The 20,652-nt window shown below is 28.1% G+C and overlaps 1 protein-coding gene across 1 annotated transcript in view; it reads left to right on the top strand.

The window, feature by feature from the left end:
- Positions 1-20,652, top strand: part of LOC123298078 (N-alpha-acetyltransferase 15, NatA auxiliary subunit) — a 103,053-nt gene that overhangs the window by 68,254 nt on the left and 14,147 nt on the right. The window lies entirely within an intron of this gene.

Here is a 20,652-nt window from a genome sequence, read left to right on the forward strand (position 1 = left end):
GAACTCTTGTTTAACAGTAGACTCTTGATTATAATCATTTTATATGTATTATGTACTTGTTTGGTTATGTTATTACTTGACTGTTGTAATTTGGTCATTTTATAATATATTCCAATCAAACAACAATCCATAAAGTACATAATTCACATTTTTATTCAAATAATTGTTATACCCCATATATGAAATATATCAAGGTATATTAAATTTAGTACCAAGTTTGTAACGCTTAGAAATATTGATGCTACAAACAAAATTTTGGTATAAGTAGGTAGGTATTCATAAAATCAAAGGTGCTTTGAGTTCGTAAATGAGTAATATAAGACAAGTGGGTCTTGGGTTCCTAGGATCCATCTTGCAAACCGTAAGGGCTAGAACAAAAAATGTTCCTTATAAAAAAGTAACAAATTTTGAAATATTTTTTCGTAAATATCCTTGTTTTGCCGTCAAGGTTCAAAGAAAGGCGATACTTAAGTTTCCATTATCTAAAAACACTATAAAAGATAGAGTTGACGGGGTTAATTTTTAGGAAATAAATTTTCCTTTAAAAATTGTTTTCATAGCATTCGTTTCAAAACTTATTTATAAAAGTAATACAAGCACTGATATTCAACAGTGTTTATATAGGATATTTAAACAATTAGTTCAGTCAATTACTAATGTTCACTAATTGTTTTTACTTTAATTTGAAAAATAAATACAGGATTATGAACTCTAAGACTCAGTCTTGTGAAAATATAAAGATCGAGAGATATAATTGTATATCAAAAGATTACCACGTCCTTTGAAAAAGAACCACTACATTGTGATCATATAGTCAGTAAAAGTTTGTCAATGAAAGGTCCACCTGTATTCCGAGCCACAAAAATGTGTCTATCTGATATTCTGGTCAAGGGTCAAGCAAAGCGCCGTTCCGATACCGCAAAACAATATTTTTTCCACCTTATTGTTTAGATGTATATCTTTTAGAAGTTATCAGATTATAATAATTATTAATAATATTTTTTCCTTTTTATTTCAGGTAAGGACTGTTCAATATTCTTAACAACATATTTTGTAAGTAATAACAAATTTTTCCAAAAGAAAACAATAGTTCCAATTTTATTAATAACTAATTCTAAATATAATTTGACTATTGCTACTTTCATCCAAAAGGTTGTAGGTTTTTTAAAATCAAAAGTTAGTCTAAAGTTGAAGAATACAACAAAACAAAAGTTAGTCTAAAATTGCCACATTACCCATAAAAAATGTAAAAATAGACTCACTTGATACCATAACAAAATTTGAAAATGAAATTAAAATTGATTCAAAAACTAAGAATTTATAAGCATTCAAAAGTTATTGCCCATCTTTCCTTGCAAAAGAGTTTTATATGTAATGTCTATAGCGATACTCAACAATGACGTTACTTTTAAAAATCTTCCTTTTTCTTTAATCAGGATTACTAAAACGTTCATATTTTGTGCAGTGTGAATTCTTCACTTGAAGTGATACAAAAATTTAAGCATCATCCTAATTTCCTGATGTTACTTAATGTTTCGATAAAATGATTATTTAGGGCTTACAATATATTTGAAAAATAAGTACTCTGTGCCCAAAAAGTAAGGTGACATTGTATTTATTTTGAAAATTCTTTATTTATTATTCCAAATCAATTTCATCCCCTTAAAAGTAATTCCAAGGGTTTTCCAATCTTCGAAACACTGGTTGTAGTCACTTTCCGGGATTGCCTTAAGTTTCGTTGAATCTCCTTTATCGTATCAAAACGTTGTCCCCGGAGCAGTCTTTTGAGCTTGCTGAACAGCCAGAAGTCGCACGGCGCCAAATCAGATGAATACGGTAGTTACGGAACGATATGGGTTGGAACGATTGCAGTATTGGATGATGCATTATCGTGGTGTAAAAACCATGAATTGTCTTTCCACAATTCTGGCCTTTTTGACTGACGCATAACGTTCAAATAATATTCCTTGTTGACTGTTTGGCCGGGTGGAAGGAATTCACAATGCACAAACGCGCGCAATTTAAATTCAAATGTCACCTTATTTTTTGGACACAGTTATTAAATAAAGTGGATGGAGGCAAAATTTTATTTCAATATATTACGAAATTCATAAATCTTTAGCGAACGGATATAAAGTGTCTTCTAATTTAATTAATTGTCAATTTTAAAAATGATAGAGCATTTCTAAAAACAACTATACTATTATTTACTTAACAAATCACAGATTAAAGCAATTTTGATTTCCTTGTTACTTTTGATTATTATACAATAGTTAAAGATGTATAGCTATAAAGATGTCTTATTAATCATAATAAATTTGCATATGACTAAATAAATGATCACGGAATAGGAAGCGTTTGTAAGATGTATAAACCATGATAGGCTTAAAACATCAAATTTTCAGTTTACACACTAACCTTGTCGGTTCCATACAAATATATTAATTATTCGGTTCCATGTCAAACAGTTATTCAATGAATTTCTAATTAGAATATTTTTATTTGTGATGCAAATAAATTTTTATTAAGCTTATCAATTATCAAATATTGTATTTGATTGTGTAATATTGTGGCGTCAATGATTTTATTTGATAATTTTAGACCTGAAAAATTATCATAGACGTGCAAAAACTCTTATGAGCGTCTGTTAATATAATTTTTTTTTTATTTAATGGCCCATTGTGTGCTACAAATCTTATTTACGTTTACCACCTGCAACTGTTTTCTAAGTAAGTATACTCAATGTCACAAAAAATGCTCGTTTTAAAACATTCTAAGTGTTACTATTATAACATAACATATGATGAGTACGCTTAGAATGTTTTAACTGTGGCACTTTTTTTGACAGTGAGTGTACATGAAAGTAAAAGTTGTACGTGCATAAACCTATTAGATTTGTTTAGCTAAAATTGTGCAATGTTAAATCCAAGTTTTCGATCTCGGAAAACGACCGAATCATGCCGAAAATTAAGAAATTTAATCTTCTTTAAAAATAAATAGTGCAATTGTTGAGAAAAAACCAATCCGGATCAAAATCGACAAAATAGGAACAAGGTAAAAATTTTCGAGGTTTTTTTTATTTTTCGGCATGATCCGGTCATCTACCGAGGTTGAAAACTTAGATTTAACAATACCTCTTATCTCTATATTGCAAACAACAAAATTACTTGATTTAATGCAGTGTTCAATGTTTAATTTGATTGGCCTAGTTTGAAAAGCTTAAGGTTGCGTTTAAAGCAAGGGAATAATTTTATTTTCGTTAATTTTTTATATACAATAGTTGTTTTTGGACCTGAGAATCGACACTTTTTGCATATTTTCATTCATCAACGCTAGTCTTGATACATTGCATTTATATCAAAATTCGATTATAAATATATGTGACTTTCCAACAAAGTCAAAAGATAAAAATGTCGAAATTTGGTGAAGAATACCCAAAAACCCACTTGGAAAATACTTACAATTAAAATTTTCATAAGAATTAACTTTATACACCATAAATTGATAACAGTTGGAAGTTCAGTCCTTTAATCTTTGCCATTTGCAGTTCTTATATCAATATTCTACTTATTGTAAACTTATAAAATCCGAAAAATTTCGAGACGAAACGACTGATCTCAGATTTTGTTCAATTAGAAATAAAATTATGTGTGTTTTTTATGTAAATCAGCAACAGGCTTATGCTACAGATGTTACCTAGTTGACATAACTAATAAAGTTATGTCAGACTTTAATAAAATGGTAAATTTCGTCATAATTTATAATTGAAAAAATTACGATCAAACTTATATATTCAGAAGTTTTTTTAATTATTGTTTTTAATTAAAAGATTTACAACAATTCAATTTTATAAGGAAGAAATTGAATAAAAATTAATCAACATAAAAAAAATAGTAATTCAATATAATCAATCAACTCGAAAAATGATTTCACATAAAAAATATAAATAAAACAAGAGCACAGATTAACTAACCTGTTAAATTACATAACTTGTATGTGAAATGTTTTAACAAAAATATATTTAAGGTAGTATTCTCCAGACAATTGAGTAGTTTAAAATTATTGCGTCAAATAATTGATTTTGATATGTAGCAAAAAGTGTAACGAACATTCAGCCTCTGAGCACGGAATGGCAGGCATTTAAATGGCTATATTTATGATAACAGATCAAACAAATTTAGAATTAGGAATGCGAGGATTTTTCAATAGTACTTTTTTTTCAATGGGAAGAATATGGGTCTTTTATTATGCACTTTTTGTCTGGAAATTTTTTGCTGTAAAATAGTCCGAGAACTTTTAGGGTCCCCGCAGACTGCAGACTTTTTATCGGCCGATAGTTTAGTCGGGTTGGGCTGAAAGTGCGCACACCGAGCCAACTAAACAGTTTGGTTGGTGAACAGGGCGCACACTAGTCCAACAGTCGGCCGACTATTCTCGAACTAGTTTGTAACTGACTGTTGAAGTGGTCGCACAATGAAAATATTGTCCAGAAAAATTATTGCTCTCGTCATACTCCGGAGGAGGAAAATCAACAAAAGATTCCGAGAATATTGGGTGCATCCCATTCTCAGTGATAGATTAGTTAGTGGAAAATTTTACACTATGCATTCCAAATTACTTGATTACCCGAAAAAAATTTCCGCCTATTATTGAATGAGCATTACCAGCTTCAATGAACTTTTCAAGCTAATTGGACCAGCAATAGCGAAGGAGGATACAAATTTAAGACTTTCTATACCTGTGGAAGAGCCAAATCACAGAGCGAACTGAGCTATCGGCCGACTAAACAATCGTCATGTATGCGCGATCGTATATGCCCCAATACTGATTAAACAGTCGGCCGATAGTTGGCCGACACATAAGTTTGAATGTAATTGGGTACCACATCAAACTTTTTTATCGGCCGATAAAAATCGCTGTAGTGTGCGCATATGCATTCCTCTCCATACTGATTAAGAAGCCGACCAAACTATCGGCCGATAAAAAGTCTGCAGTGTGCGGGGGCCCTTAGTTTTACGAAAATTTTCTATTTCGAATACTAAGCGTCTAGAGAAAAATCACATGAGTAATTTATTTAAAATTCCATCATTAATATAAAAGCAAAAGCTCCATTTTCTTCGGCAATTAACTAAAAACACACTATGGAAAATATTTTTCATAGAACCACCTGCTATTGTTCATAAGTTACTATCGCTTCTTACCATGAATGTTAAAGTGATGGACAGATGTTTCAATAATGGAAAAGCAAGTAAAATTTCATCAGCAAATCACAATAGGGTATTATCTATCGTTAGTCAAAAATAAATCATGAAATTTGAAAAAAGTTAAAACTTATGTAAAAATATACTTAAATATTCTGATTTCAAGTCATAAAAGCCTATTTTTCATTTAAAATATTAAAATTAAAAATCGTAATTTTTAAACTGTATATCACGTGACCTAAAACGCGGGTAAGCCTTGCTGTGATGTTATAGTGATATGAATCATAGACCATCAGTTAGTTCAGTGTAGACAGCTGGGTATAATATATACATTACATATAGATAATAAGTATTTATATTTATTATAATCAGATGTCAATGAATAATATCTGTCAAACTTAACTAGCAAAATCAACATTTTGAAGTATTTTTTCAAAAATAGTGGAATACCCTATTCGATTTTTAGAACCATGCAGTAAGCCATTTTTTAACTTTAAAAGCGAATTGCAAACTTTAGAACATGCAAAGTCGAAATTTTCTTTCAAAACATTAGTTTTAAATTCTAATTTTTCTATTGTGTTATGGTTTTCGGTAGTTAAACAAGAAGAGCCTAAGTATGGTTTTAGACGACCCTTTTTGACCAATATTTAATTTTGAAATTTCTCAATAGCACACAAATTAATAATATATATTATTAAAATAACAAATGTATTGTTTGTATTCATTTTTAAGAAAAACCACGCAATTAATCCACATGAGTTTGATATCATTATATAGATAATTATTTTGTCGTAGAAAAGCGTGGGATGTCAATGAGTCAACACCACGCTTTTTTCAACAAAAATTTTTTCTTAATCATTCTATTTATTTGATATTATAAAAATTATTTTCTACGTTTTAGTTTCAGTTACAAAAGCGTGTTTTTTAATTTTTTTTAAACTTATTTATTATATAGTATTGTTGAATTATGATAAAACCCTTATTTTACTGGAAGTGAACTACCTTTAAAAAAAAATTCAACTCTTTTTTTTTTACAGTTAACTTGACCAATAATTGCATTAAATATACATAATAATTGTCCATTATTTCAATATTGGCAAGAGAATTTGTAGGCGTGTGAGATACAATTTTGAATGTATATGTATTTTATACTTTTATTACAAACACATAAATAAAACGAAATGCAGTTACTCTGTTTAAATAACCGACCAAAGTTATATGGAAATGAATACAAAATAGTTTTGAAAGGAGGGTAACAACTACATATTTGATAAATGTTTATTTATATTTATCTACAAGTGAAACTCTGAATACCTATATACATTTTTTTTAAACTGTGTGCCTTGAACAAAGATTTATCAAAAAAATAGGAATGGTTTAGATTTAAAAAAAAAAAAGTAAAATCATTTAGAAGTATTTAGAATAGAATGTACATTAACTTGAAAGGTATTATTGATTCACACTATTGGGAAAATTATTTTGCGAATTCTACAAACGAAGGCTTAAAATCTAAGTACGATAACAGGCTTAAACTGGGTTTCATCAGTTGTTGAATAAAGAGATGAAAGTTATAATGATTCACAATAAAAAGAGTCAAATATGTGAGTGACCTGTCTAATAACAAATATCCAACTCTCTTCTTAAGGATGTGCGAGCACCAAGGAAGTTAAAAAAAAAACTTCATAATAAAAATAAAAGCTAAATAATAAAAATAATTGCTAAATAATAAAAATCCATTCTGAAAATTTTAAGGGGGGTTGCCCGATTATAATGACTTATAAAATAGGCATATTTAATATTCGACTAGAAAGAATTTAATATAACTTTTAGAAGCAAATCATATTACTTTTGGCGAAAAGGTCTTTTCCCCCTATTTCGACCCTGCTGAATCCGAATATGCCGGTTGCCCAACCGAAATCTCTTCCGGAAATGAGATATTCAAAATGGCGGCCAAATTTTGGCCCCTTTTGTTAGTTTTCTCAATATAAGTTCAAAACTATGCGTTTTAATACCATGTATATGAAATATTCATAGTATATTAAGTTTAGTCCCAAGTTTGTAACGCTTAAAAATATTGATGCTACGAAAAAAATTTTGGTATAGGTGTTCATAGAATCATCTAATTAATCCATTTCCGTATGTCTGTCTGTCTGTCTGTCTGTCTGTCTGTCTGTCTGTCGTCTGTCCGTCTGTCATCACGATTACTCAAAAACGAAAAGAGATATCAAGCTGAAATTTTTATGATGTGCTTAAGACGTAAAAAGTGAGGTCGAGTTCGTAAATGAGCAATATAATTGGGTCTTGGTTCTGTAGGACCCATCTTGTAAACCGTTTATCATTTTTAAATGTAAAAAATGTTCCTTATAAAAAAATAAAAAACTTTTGGCTGAAACATTTTTTTTTGTAGACATCACTGTTCATCCACGAGGGCGTTAAATAGGTGCAAATTTTCTAGTATGTATTAATATAGGAAAATCAGTTATGTGTGTGTGGTTATTTAAAAGTGGATATCTTTTGTTATTTACGTGACATCAAAAAATAAACGATTGCGTAATCAACACTGTCTATACAAGGTATTTCAACAATTAACTCAGTCAATTGATTGTTTTCACTTGTTTCAGAAAATATTTTTTATAACTTTTTCAAAAAGAAGAAAATTGCTATAATTGATATCTGATATCTATCATTGAATATATAATTACTCTGCAGGTTTAATACTTACTGAGATACAGCTCTCCAAAAATTGGCCATTTTTTCGAAAAAAGTGAAATTTTCATACTTGGTCTATTTTCGATAGATATCGAGGCAAATACTACTTTTATGGGTGAAATCATGAGAAAAGATGTTAAAGCAAATGTTATAAGCTTTAATATAAGTAAAAAACAACCTCAGAATGAGTTCCAGTTATGGAGATTTCTCACTTACCCAGGTCCCACTTAACCAAGTTTCACTGTACTTGGATAAAATTATGAATTGATTATTAAATATTAACCATTCCGAATTTACACATAAAAAATTCAAATAAATATTATTGTTTTATGAAATAAAATTTTTATTATTAATTGGTAAATAATTAATTAAATAAATTACATGAATTAAAATATGCTTACGCTTGGACTAGTAACATGGTACTTTTTTTTTGCTGATTAAAAATGAGCCACGTCAAGTGGGTAATATTTGTATATTAATCAGGTCACATAAAACATTTAAAGTACAGTATATACATATAATTTATATTATTGTATATTTAACGTTTTGTTATTGTAATATTTTTTTTGATAAGTTATAATTTAAATATATTGCAAAATTTAATTTTTATTTTAAATTAGGAAAGCATTTATTATAGTCTAACAATATAATAAAGCATTCCGTATCTCTTTATATGTAATATAAATTAATTCCCAGCGAAGTGGAAATTGTTTCCACTATTTTATTCTTATTTTCTATTGGATTTTCTATTTTTATTTTTTACTTTCATGATTTTAAAAAATTTTTTTCTAGTAACCTTTTGAAAATTCTTCCATATTAGCCGAGTCGAATACCTTTTTTACGTCAGAAAATTTATTGACTATAAGAGACCAGTTGTTAAAAAGTTAGAAGCCAAAAAATTAAAATTTAAACAAAATTCGTCGTTTAAAACTAATTGTGATCTTTTACCTCTGACTGTTCAATTGTTATAAAGAAAATAAAAAAGGCTCAAAATTAACGTAGTACGAGAGCCAAGACTTTATACTTATGGTTGAAATTATTTGTACCTTAATTCCATCTTTGATGCTGAATTTTGTTATAACTTCATGCCTTGGTTTTCGAAAAATTGAAAGCTATATAAAACAAAATTTTCAATTTTCGATATTTTGAAAATTACTCCAGATATCGAATTCTACTCTTACTTTTCGTCTTATTGCCAAGCTATAACATAATTCACCATCAAAATTGAAAATATGTATTTTTTTAAATTTGTGTCCCCATGGCCGTGCTCTGAGCATAAATAATGATATGAACTAACATCGGCATAAGCTCCTCCCATCGCTTGGAAAATAAACGGCTAATAAACAAATTGAATATCTTGACTTAGAAAAGGCGTATCAAGATTAAACATATGGTAAATGGAAAATAAAAAAAAGGAAAATTTTAAACATAAGTTGACCTCAATTCGATTAGTAGAACCCGAGATGTCGATCACTTTGCGTTTGCCCGTCTCTCTCTTATTAATTAATTTTTTTTTAAAATCTATCATGAACATAAAGTTAATGTATTTATATTAACTATAAAATTAAATAAGTTTGTCATAATTTTTTCTCGTTTATCAGTTTCGATAAGATTTTGCAAAAATGTTAAGGCTGGTGCTTAAAATGTATAACTTGAAGGCCAAATTTGTTTATTTTAAGTGCAATGCATTTTTAATGGCTTCTACATTTTTCTAGCTTACAAAAATGTAAAATAAAAAACTAAAATTTCCTTAAGGAAAGAATTAAATTAAAAACTAAGATCATCCCGACGTCGCTCTTTACCAATTTTGATAGAATCTTTGCAGGAATATTTCCTGATGAACTTGTTTATACATACAGTATTTTGATTAATAAATAAATAAACCTACATATAGGATTTTTATGCACACTTAACCGATTTGATTAATAAATAATATTGTTCGTAGAGTTAGGCGTCCGTCATCCATCATATTAAGTATATTTTAATAAGTACAAATTTAATATGAAATAGATTATAATATTGTTGTTTGTTGATATATGTTATACTTTTAAAATTAATTAATTAGAAATAAAAATATATCCATGCTAATTATTTCCATTACCATATTAATTAAAATTATAATTACATAACATTTATTTTAAATACATATTTTATTCATCGTGTATTAATATCTACAGTGTGTCGCATTTAAGATGAAGACACCATCATATTTTCATTATTTATTGGAATATCGATTTGAAATTTTGCACAGTCATACAAGGTGATGGGTCACATTTGTTACGATACTTAAACGAAATATGAACTTTAAACTCAGCTTACTACAAATTTACAAATATGGTCAATTCATCAGAGATGGTTAGAGACATCGAAAAAAATCATTAGAAAAAGTTGCTTAGAATATTTTTATATACCCATGCAACACTTTTCATGACAAAATTCGCATTTTTAATTTTTGCATTATTTTGGTTTTTACTCTAAATTATTAAAAGTTTATTGAAATATTTGAATATGCAACACTATTAAATTATCAATTTGTCCAAATTTTTACATTCCATAGCACACTAGTTATAAAATTAAAAAACAAACTTTTATATCTAGTGTGCTATGAAATGTAAAAATTGGTCAAATTGATAATTTAAAAGTGTTACGGATTCCAATATTTCAATAAACTTTTAATAATTTTGAGTAAAGACCAAAATAATGAAAAATTAAAAATGCCAAATTAAATTTTGGCATGAAAATCGATATATAGGTATAATCAAATATTCTGAGCAACTTTTTGTTATAGTTGTTTTTTCAATATATCTAACCATCTCTGACGCTAGGCAAAATATTAAGAATCGATCATATTTGTCAAGTTGTCGCAGGCTTAGTTTTAAGTTCTTAAAATTCCAAATCGATATTCCTACAATAACGAAAATATGAGGGTGTCTAAATTTTTAATGCACACTCGGTATATTTATTATAATACTAGAAATAATCATATACATAATATCCATACAATTTTGGTAATCTTTTTTTTTATGTTGGTAATCAAAAATAAAAAGATTTTTATTTTTATATATTACAAAATTTATTATTAATATTTTTATTATTTATAAAAAACATCTTAAAATACAGCTTTTTATCATCAAATTTTATCGAATTTATTTTATTTTCAAATAAATATTATTAATAAAAGATGTAATGTAATTTTATATGGAACAATATTTATAACAACAGAAGGTCCTTCCACTCGAATATACTAGAATATATAAAAAAGCTGTAATCACAGGCATGAAAACTAGGTTCATTTTTAAACATAACTGCTTTTTAATGATATGTTTTGAGCGGACATTAAACAACCCAACGTGACGATTTTCCCTAATTTCTAGACTAATTTTTGTATTATATAAATACGTGTTCCGACTACCATGTAGTCATCATCAGCTTGAATTAGCCAATCGTAATAACTCATAGTGGATGTAACTCGTTCCTAATTTGGTGACAGTCTACACGTCGTCAGTCCATCCGTCGATTGCTACATGGTAGTCGAAATACGTATTTGCTATTAATATAATACAAAAATTGATTTAGGAAATTGGGGAAAAAACGAAATTTAATTCAAAAGTCAAATCCAATGTTATAGTTAGAGAGATGTACATATGATTTACTGATGGTCATGGTTAATTGGTTACCGTCGGCTGAGCCTTAAATATGATAGTAGGTAATGTTCCAAGTCGCTCTGTAAGGTTCCTCGAATTTCTACGTGTGAAATTCCCCCCAATTAGTGACAGTTTTTCAAATCTCTCCCTTTGGGGGAATATCATACGTAGAAATTCGAGGAACCTTTAAGGGCGACTTGGAACATTACCTACTATCTTATTTAAGGCTCAGCAGATGGTAACCATGACCATCAGTAAATCATATGTACATCTCTCTAACTATTAAATGGGCGGGATCCTTTAACATTTCCTATCCTGTAATGACTTAAGGTTCAAGACCGGTAATGTTAAATAAAATTTTACAAAACAAGTTTATATTGATTACATTCAATATTTATAAATACAGAAAAGAATCATTTAATGTTTTCACTTGAAATAATTTTTAATTATAAATCATAATTTAATTGAATTCTTGATTTAATTAAAAAGTATATGATTACAATTAGATATTTCCTTATTTGTGCTACTAGCATACTAGGAAGTTAATGATACGACGCAAATTTTAACTAGATTATATTGAAACTTGTTGATTGCGTCTTTATTCAATTTAGTGTAACCAAAACCATTAATTTTTAAATAGAAAGATTGCTAAGAAATTTCTACGAACAGTTACGAAAAAATTCCTGCTAAAAAATTTATTTAAAAAGCAATTCAATTATTATTCATACAATCTTTTTTACTCATTAACAATTTCGTTCATTTAGTTAGACAGATATGACTCTGTACTGTATTTCGTAAGAAAGCATCTTTGAATTTTTCAGCAATATTTTTGATCGATGTCTGCTTCGAACCAACCATTTACACGAGAATGGGCGAAAGAGTAATCTCCCCCTTGAATAATTATTTCTTTTTTACGTTAGTAAAAATAAACATACAGCAGTAAAAATTTAAAATATGTAATTTGTTTATGTTTCAAAGGAGGACGTGTAATTCGAAAAAGTGGGTCAAGATTTCGCTTCTGCGAGTTGTTGAATTTATTCTAAGAAAAACCGCCTCAATCTGTTTATATTTAACCGAAAAAAAGGTTTTATTAATAACTCATAAAAGAAAATAACTTGCCAGAATTTGTATATAAAAGGTGATTTTTTTGAAAAAGATTCTTGTGCTTTTCCTCTAAATAAGCTTTTGTTTTTTCTAAAACTCATTGTTGTAATATTAACTGTAAGATTAGTATAGAAATAAAATTCTTTACTCGATTAATAAAAAATATATTTCTGTAAAACAAAAATATTGCTTTTTGAATTTGACGGTTAAAAGTTTTCCTGATGGAAACTTTTGAAACGGTGATGTAATCAATAAGTTTTATAAGAGTGGGCTTGCGGTCTACGTTATTAATTTTAATTATATGTACTGGTATTTTACGTACTTCTTCTTACCCGTTGAATTCGTTTTTTTCCATAGTTTAATTCTAGTTAAAATTTTGGAGAAACTTCAAAAAGTCCATGTTTAGTTGAGTATAATGAACTAATTATAATGAATAATTAAGCGGAATTAAAAATCCAAATATAACGAGCTCTTTTATTTATTACATATAGGTAAAAATTCTAAAGTAAACGAATGTCAATTTTTATAGAAAAAAAAATTGAAAAAATAATTAAGAGTACATTCATTAAATAATAAGATATATTAAATATGTGGTAATAATGAAAAATTCTTTTATGGTTTTAAATAATATTAATTTATTGTATACACACACCATAGGTAGTTTGGTTTGGTTATAGATACCAATCATTATTAGGTTATTTCTCCTAACTTGGTTATAATTCGTTCACAATATTACTTATTGTATTTCTTATATGTAAGTACTTGTTCAGCCAAACATATTAGTCCAGCATCCGAATAGACAATTTGACCCCATCAAACCATGGCAGCGGCTCGTTGATCAGTCAGAATTCGTCGTTGTCGTCCAGTTATCCATTATTAGTATGATGTTACTGACTGTCTCTGCCACTACTTCGAAAGCTGAGCGAACTTTCTCTAGATTAAAGTTGTTCAAAAACTTATTTCGCAGCTCAATGGGACAAGATAGACTCAGTAATTTAACGATACTGTTCATCGAAAATCAAAGACCGCGCAAGATTAACTTCAGTAAAATAATAAATGAATTTACTGCCGTAAAATAAAGGAAAAAGAGGTTTTAGTTATAAAATCTTTCGTTTTATGTAATGAAATGTTTTGAAAGCGCTTGTAAAACATTAGGATATCATATCACAACTGTTACTACAAGTTAGTATAAGATGTGAATGCATTTCCACAATATTATTATAACCGGAGATTTTTTTATGTAGCCACCAAATTTGCTTTTGTTCCGGGTTCTTTTCAGCTCTATTTTCGGCCCTGGTTAGATTACCCATATAGATTATCTACTTGAGTAAATAAACATAGATTAAACAAAAAATGATAAAATAATAAATATAAAATAATTAAATCTCATTCAAGCCAAAATGATGTTTCATAACTAACTCTCCTTTTGTTCACAATTTCGTCGAAATCACATTAACCTCTAAAACATAAAAACCTTCCTCTTAATTGTATCACTATTATAAAAACTATTATAAAAAACTGTATCAAAATCCGTTGCGTAGTTTTAAAGATCTAAGCATACATAGGGATATAGGTACAGGGAGCGGGAAGCAACTCTGTTTTATACTACGTACTGATGCTGAGTTACAAGCAAGTATGTAAACCTGGTTATTAACTGGCCATACTACTCTCGGGAAAAAGGTTAGCTGTGAATTTCATGTTATGATTATTGTAAGCAACCCTGAAGAAACAATGAAATGAACAAAAGAAATTGAACATTACGAGTCCAGGTGCACTTAATAGCTGCCGGACTAATTTCTTTACAATATAAAACTCTAAAAATAACCAAAGTATGTAATTAACTATATATAATAATAATTATTATTATATATTAGTAATATTACATACCTACATAAATATTATGATTGTTTAATACAATTTTTATTTATTTCAAGTAGTTATTATATAATCAACAATTTTGTTAATTACATTGTAAAATTGTGAAAAATATCTCTTATATTGCAAGATATAGAGTATTTTTATTTAAAAAAAATGAAATAATTCATAATTGAAATATATGATTCAAAATTATTTATATTAATATGTTTTCAATATAATTTATTAGTTCCTTTATTTGGTCGTAAATAAACTATCTAAATTATTTAATTATTTACAGAATAAAAAATAAATAACAATTTTTATTAATAATTTAGTAAAAAGAACAAATAATTAAATAAGTAATTCTATTTATCACATTTTAATAAAGGATACCGGTTAAGCATTTCAGTTTCAAAAACTTGGGTCTTTAAAATATCATTGCAATTCATACTATTTTTAACTCCCGACTAAAAAGAGGGGTGCTATACGTTTAAGGTGACTTTATGTCCCTCTGTGGCATCAAATCTCCTAAACGAATGAACCGATTTTGATTTTTTTGGTTCCTTGAAAGGTAATTTAATCGAAAGTGTTCGTTGTTAGCCAAGAAAATATCTAATTCGCAAATCCACTGCAAATCTGTAATTTCGATCATTGACTTTAGAGTTGTACATAGACTAAGCATCGTCTATCTTTCCGTACAGTGAGAAGCGTACCAACATCTAAGGTAATTGCTTAGGTCAGCTAGAGACATTTATCAAAAAAATATACTTTGAATATAGGGACATTTATCAATAACATACTTTGAATGTTAAATTTTCATAACACAAAATGTTTTACATAAAATATTGTGATTTCATTGAACTTTTTCGCTTTTTGACTTTAAAAAATACCTATCACGTATCACTTTATTTTTTCTTCCGAATCTACAATGGACTTTACCTAAGCAATTACTTCAGTTGTTGGCACGCTTACAATCGTTTGACACTCAGTCTATGTAATTCTAACGTCAATGAAATAGATATACCAATATGAAAATTTACTAATGCAAGAATTCCAACGCACGAAATGAAACTTCATATAATTTAGACAATATAATTTAAATATGAATAATTTTAGACAGCGATGGTTACTTTCTGTATACACACTTACTTGAAATAATGACTTCTAAGTAATTTTTAATCATACAAACAGGTTTATTATAATTAAAAAATTCATTAAATTTAATTACAATGCATTTTTGATAATAACAAACCAAGGGCCTCAATTAAATATGTCTAAATAATCTCTCATTAAAATTAGAACTATAATCTAAAAGAGTTCGAATAATTCTTTCCAGTGAGCCTATTATATTCCATATTTTGTCATTAAAAAATTGTTTCAAACTAGTGTCAATTTATTTTCCATAGTGGGAGCGCGAATAAATGCACAGTTAATAAGATGAATTGATATACGACGTAATTTAATTGCGCTTCCACCATGTATTTTATTTGATTTATCATCTACTTGAGGATGTATATGAACACGGTAGTGGGAACACAAATTTAAAAAATATTTTTTTTCAATTTTGATTGTGAATTATGTTATATCTTGACGACGATATAAGCCGAAAAGTAAGAATAAAACTTTTCATATCTGGCGGAATTTTTTAAATATCTAAAATTGAAAATTTTGTTTAATTATTCAGCTTTCGATATTTCAAAAACCAAGACAGATATCGAAAAATTTTATTCTTATTTTTCGTCTACATTCATGAAGTTATAATAAAATTCATTATCAAAGTTGAAAATAAGATAAAAATAATTTCAACCCAAAATCTATCCTGTTTGTACATTCCTAATTATATAGAGACACTTGGTTTTTATGTCATTGCTAATATGTTAAAACCTTCTTTTTTAAATTTGTTTTCATTTACTTCTTTTGAAAATTATCAAAACTTTCAAAATATATCGTTTTTTGAGATTTATCCATAAAAGTCTATGTATTTTATATCTATTTTTTTGTTCTTAAAAATTTGCATGGATATCTATGTTATTTCCTCTCAAATTCCATTAGGGTTAGCTGCTCTTGCAATTTAGAAAAGAAATTAAAATTTTATAAGAGAAATAGGACCTCTGGTAATTTATGTTGGAAACGGTTTTTCTGTTTTTACAACGACAAAATGTCAATTGGAAAAAAAAAATTCACACAAAAGTTGTCTTCCTGAAAGTCTCCACAATACTCGCAAATTCTTTTGTAGTAGAGCCACTCTTGACTGTGAATAAGACAATAGGAAAATACTAGCTTTCTATCATTTGGAAATAAGCCCAAAAGAGGAACCAAAACCTTAAGAAACGTTACTGAACTAACAGGGTGTAGGCGTAAGACCAACCTTAACAGAAATAAGTAAAATCATCCCTTATATTCAAGATGACTAATCCGTAAGAAATCAAAGGAGGAAAACAATTGGTTAACTGTTTCCATGGAACTACCTACTTAGCAATCAAATTTTACCTGAATAAGAAAATAAATTGTAATTAAAAATTCATGGGTAAAAAATAAATCATTTATGCTTCACCGAATGATCCTATCGTGAAATAAATGGCAAGATTCACAAACTATCGAAAAGAAAATATGTGTGACTGACTATTCGAGCAAGCAAAAAATTAATTTTTTGTACCTATTATTCTACATTTAAAATGCAGATAAATATCATAACATTTTAATATAGGTACAATATGTAATTGCAACAATCCATAGCATACAAGAGACACACCCAATCCAATCGCATTTTATAGCTCAGTAATAAAATATTATTGTTAGTTTTAGCATTCTAATTACGATTTGCTTTGGTCTCCTTTTTATATATGCTTTTATATCTGTAACAATTTTAGAAAATTTTTTATTATATTATGCAGTAAAAACCGTTGATATAGACTTACCTTAGAAGAAAGAAAGAATCTCAGATCTCGTATCATTTTACATGTGATTTAATGCCCTCCGTGAATTATTTGAGCTACATTCAACTCCTTCGCTCCTGAACCCGGATTTTAATTTACTGAATACACACGAAAATCAGTATATTTGCATCAAACTGTTAATTTTTGCGAAGGCTGGAAAATATTTTGATTTGCTTTGATTATACTAGAAAATTCACTATCGCGAGGATGCATTCTATTTCTCAAACTATACATCCATGTGAGATTCAACAACTTGCGATACCAGTATCAATTATTCTTTGTGTTATAGAAAAGAAGTGCAGAAAAATGTACATTGAAACTGATATTATACCAATAAATAAATCTTTTCTCTCAAAAATTTTATTGAAGAACGATAAAACCCACTACCTCCCCCCCTAACTTAAATCCTAGATCCATCACTGACTAGGATAACAAAACCACAAGAGAATATTGAAAATGAAAATAATAATTAAAGTTTTCACTACAGGGTTCTAAAGTCACTTCTATACGGAAGCCTGAATGGCTCTCTGTCAATTTATGAGAAAGTAGCGCTACACTCTTATTTTTTAAATGTGTGCTACCCACAAGTATAAAACCAACTTTTAAAAAGTCACTAGTTCACTTTCAACAAGTGCACTTGTGACTTATGGCATTATGGAAACGAACCCTTTTCAAGATGTCGGTATTTTTTCATGTGCAGATTTCTAATTAAAACGTCATAAAAGACACTTAATAATACTTTTAAATATTAGAAATTAGAAATGTGCAGATGCAGAAGAAAAACATCAAAAAAATTAAAGCATTATATTTTTTAAATAATACTAAAGAAAATTTTGAACTAACTACATAGGTAAGTCAAATGATAAACATTATCATATTATTATTAAATTCGAACATATAATTATTAATAATTCCAGACCATTTCGGTAGTGTATAATTAAAGGATAGTCATCACCGACCGACATCTTCAAAAAGGTTCGTTTCCATAATGCCACAAGTCACAAATTGCACTTGTTGAAAGTGAACTAGTGACTTTTTTTAAAATTGGCTTTATACTTGTGGGTAGTACACATTCAAAAAATATGCTTGTGTAGCGCTAATTTCTCATAAATTGACAGTGAACCATTCAGGCTTCCGTTCTTCTATCGAAAAACTGTAAAAACAGTTGTTTTATACGATTAAACATAAATACAATTAAAAAAAAAAAAACAGATTTTTTTGTTTAAAAACAACTTTCCATAAGTTTGCATTGAAGTAATGTGATGTAAATCATGTTATTGTAGGTATAGTTTTAAAATTTTTAAACCATATACCTTAGTTACCTTTCGAATTTATTTATTATTTTATCTTAAGTTCACCCACATTGTCTGTATCTTATTACCTAATTCAATTTTATTACTTCCGATTTTAATAAACCATTCAATCTATAACGAAATATTTAATATAATTTTATTTTATTTTAAACTTTAGAATACAGCAAATTATTTCAGCTAGTTATAAATATTAGATATAGCGTTATAAATTTAAAAAAAAATTTTTTTTTTTTTTAAATTTCAAAAAATTTATACAAAACCTGCTATTTGCATGTACCAATTATAGCAAAAAAACAAACATTTACCACTAGCAAATCAATTTCTAGTAAAAATGCGAAAAATTTATGAGTGAAAATCATCCGAATTATTTTCTTAAATCAATATTTTTACAAAAACTGAACCATAAGACAATAAATAACAAGTGCAATTTGCAATTTAAAAAACCCCCGATAAATTTTTCGAGTACGTAGCCCTTAACTCGTACTTAAAACGTATCTAAGAACACTCTCCACTAAATTTCCCTTTTCCATAGAGCCTACTCCAATCTGGACCTATTTTGAGGATCATCGCCTATTTTTTAGTTAAACTCCCTCTTGAAACATAGGTAAGAACACTCTACATCAAATTACTCTTCATACGAAACAAAAAAATCAAAATCGGTTCATCCGTTTAGGCGCTACGATGCCAAAGACAGACACACATAGCGGTCAAAATTATAACACCCCTTTTTTGGTTCGGGGGTTAAATACCTGCAAGAAAATGAAGACCAAATCACTCAACCAATCTGTGAAATTCTTTCCAATTTTTCCTGGGAAAAATACAAATATATACATAGCTACCTCTTCTCCATGCTGTGCCTCACTTCCGTCATATGCTATGCTCCACTTCTGTCTAAATGAATATGTGATTGAAAATAATTCTGGACATTAATAAAAATAAATTTAGAACATTCATAACCGTACCTAATATAGAAGGTAAATCAATTCTTAACACAAAGACAAAAATTAGCCCTAGGAGTTACAAAACAGTCGTTACTTACAATTGCCTTAGTTAAAATAAAAATTTTAAATTTTATAATTCTTTTTTATTTAAGATCAATTAATTATACATGACCTACGCCTTTTGTGTAATACTGTTTCCGTTGAGATTATGTGAAAGTGTATTTACAATTTCCTTTCATAAATTTTAGATAAATATTGATATTTCAAACGGTTTGTTAACTAACCTGTCAACACTGATTTTAGTTTTTTTTTTATTTAATATATTACAACACAAAAAAAAGTTTGCATATAAAAAAAAACGTCACGATTTTTATATGAAAATTGACCTTTCATCAATTTTATAAAATTTTAGGAAAATATGTTGCTTTAACCCCCTGCCTAAAAAGGGTGTTATAAGTTTGACCGCTTATGTGAGTGCGTCTGTCTGTCTGTGGCATCGTAGCGCCTAAACGAATGAACCGATTTTAATTTTTTTGGTTTCGTTTAAGATAATTTAATGGATAGTGTTCTTAGATATGTTTCAAGTGCGAGTTTAGGGTTCCGTATCCGAAAAATTTGTCGGGGGTTTTTTAAATTTTGTAAATTTCATTTGTAAAAATAAATTACTAATGTGGATGAATTTGTACTACCGTCTCTTTACAACAATTTCAAATTCTTTTTTGAAATTGAATTGAGCTATTTTGATCAAACTAGTGTCTATTTTTTAAGCATAAGAGAAAGCGGAATAAAACGGTGAAGGGTTTTCGAACGTTTTTTCATCGTTGAGACTGATTAATTATTTTTGCGATTAAATGATGGAAAGAAAAGTTTTCAATATTTTAATTAAATTTTATTAGGAGGTCTTAAAATACTTACGATAATTTTAAATTAAATCATTTTTTAAATGT

Source organism: Chrysoperla carnea, chromosome 4, assembly GCF_905475395.1.
Source record: "Chrysoperla carnea chromosome 4, inChrCarn1.1, whole genome shotgun sequence".
Classification (NCBI taxonomy): Eukaryota; Metazoa; Arthropoda; class Insecta; order Neuroptera; family Chrysopidae; genus Chrysoperla; species Chrysoperla carnea.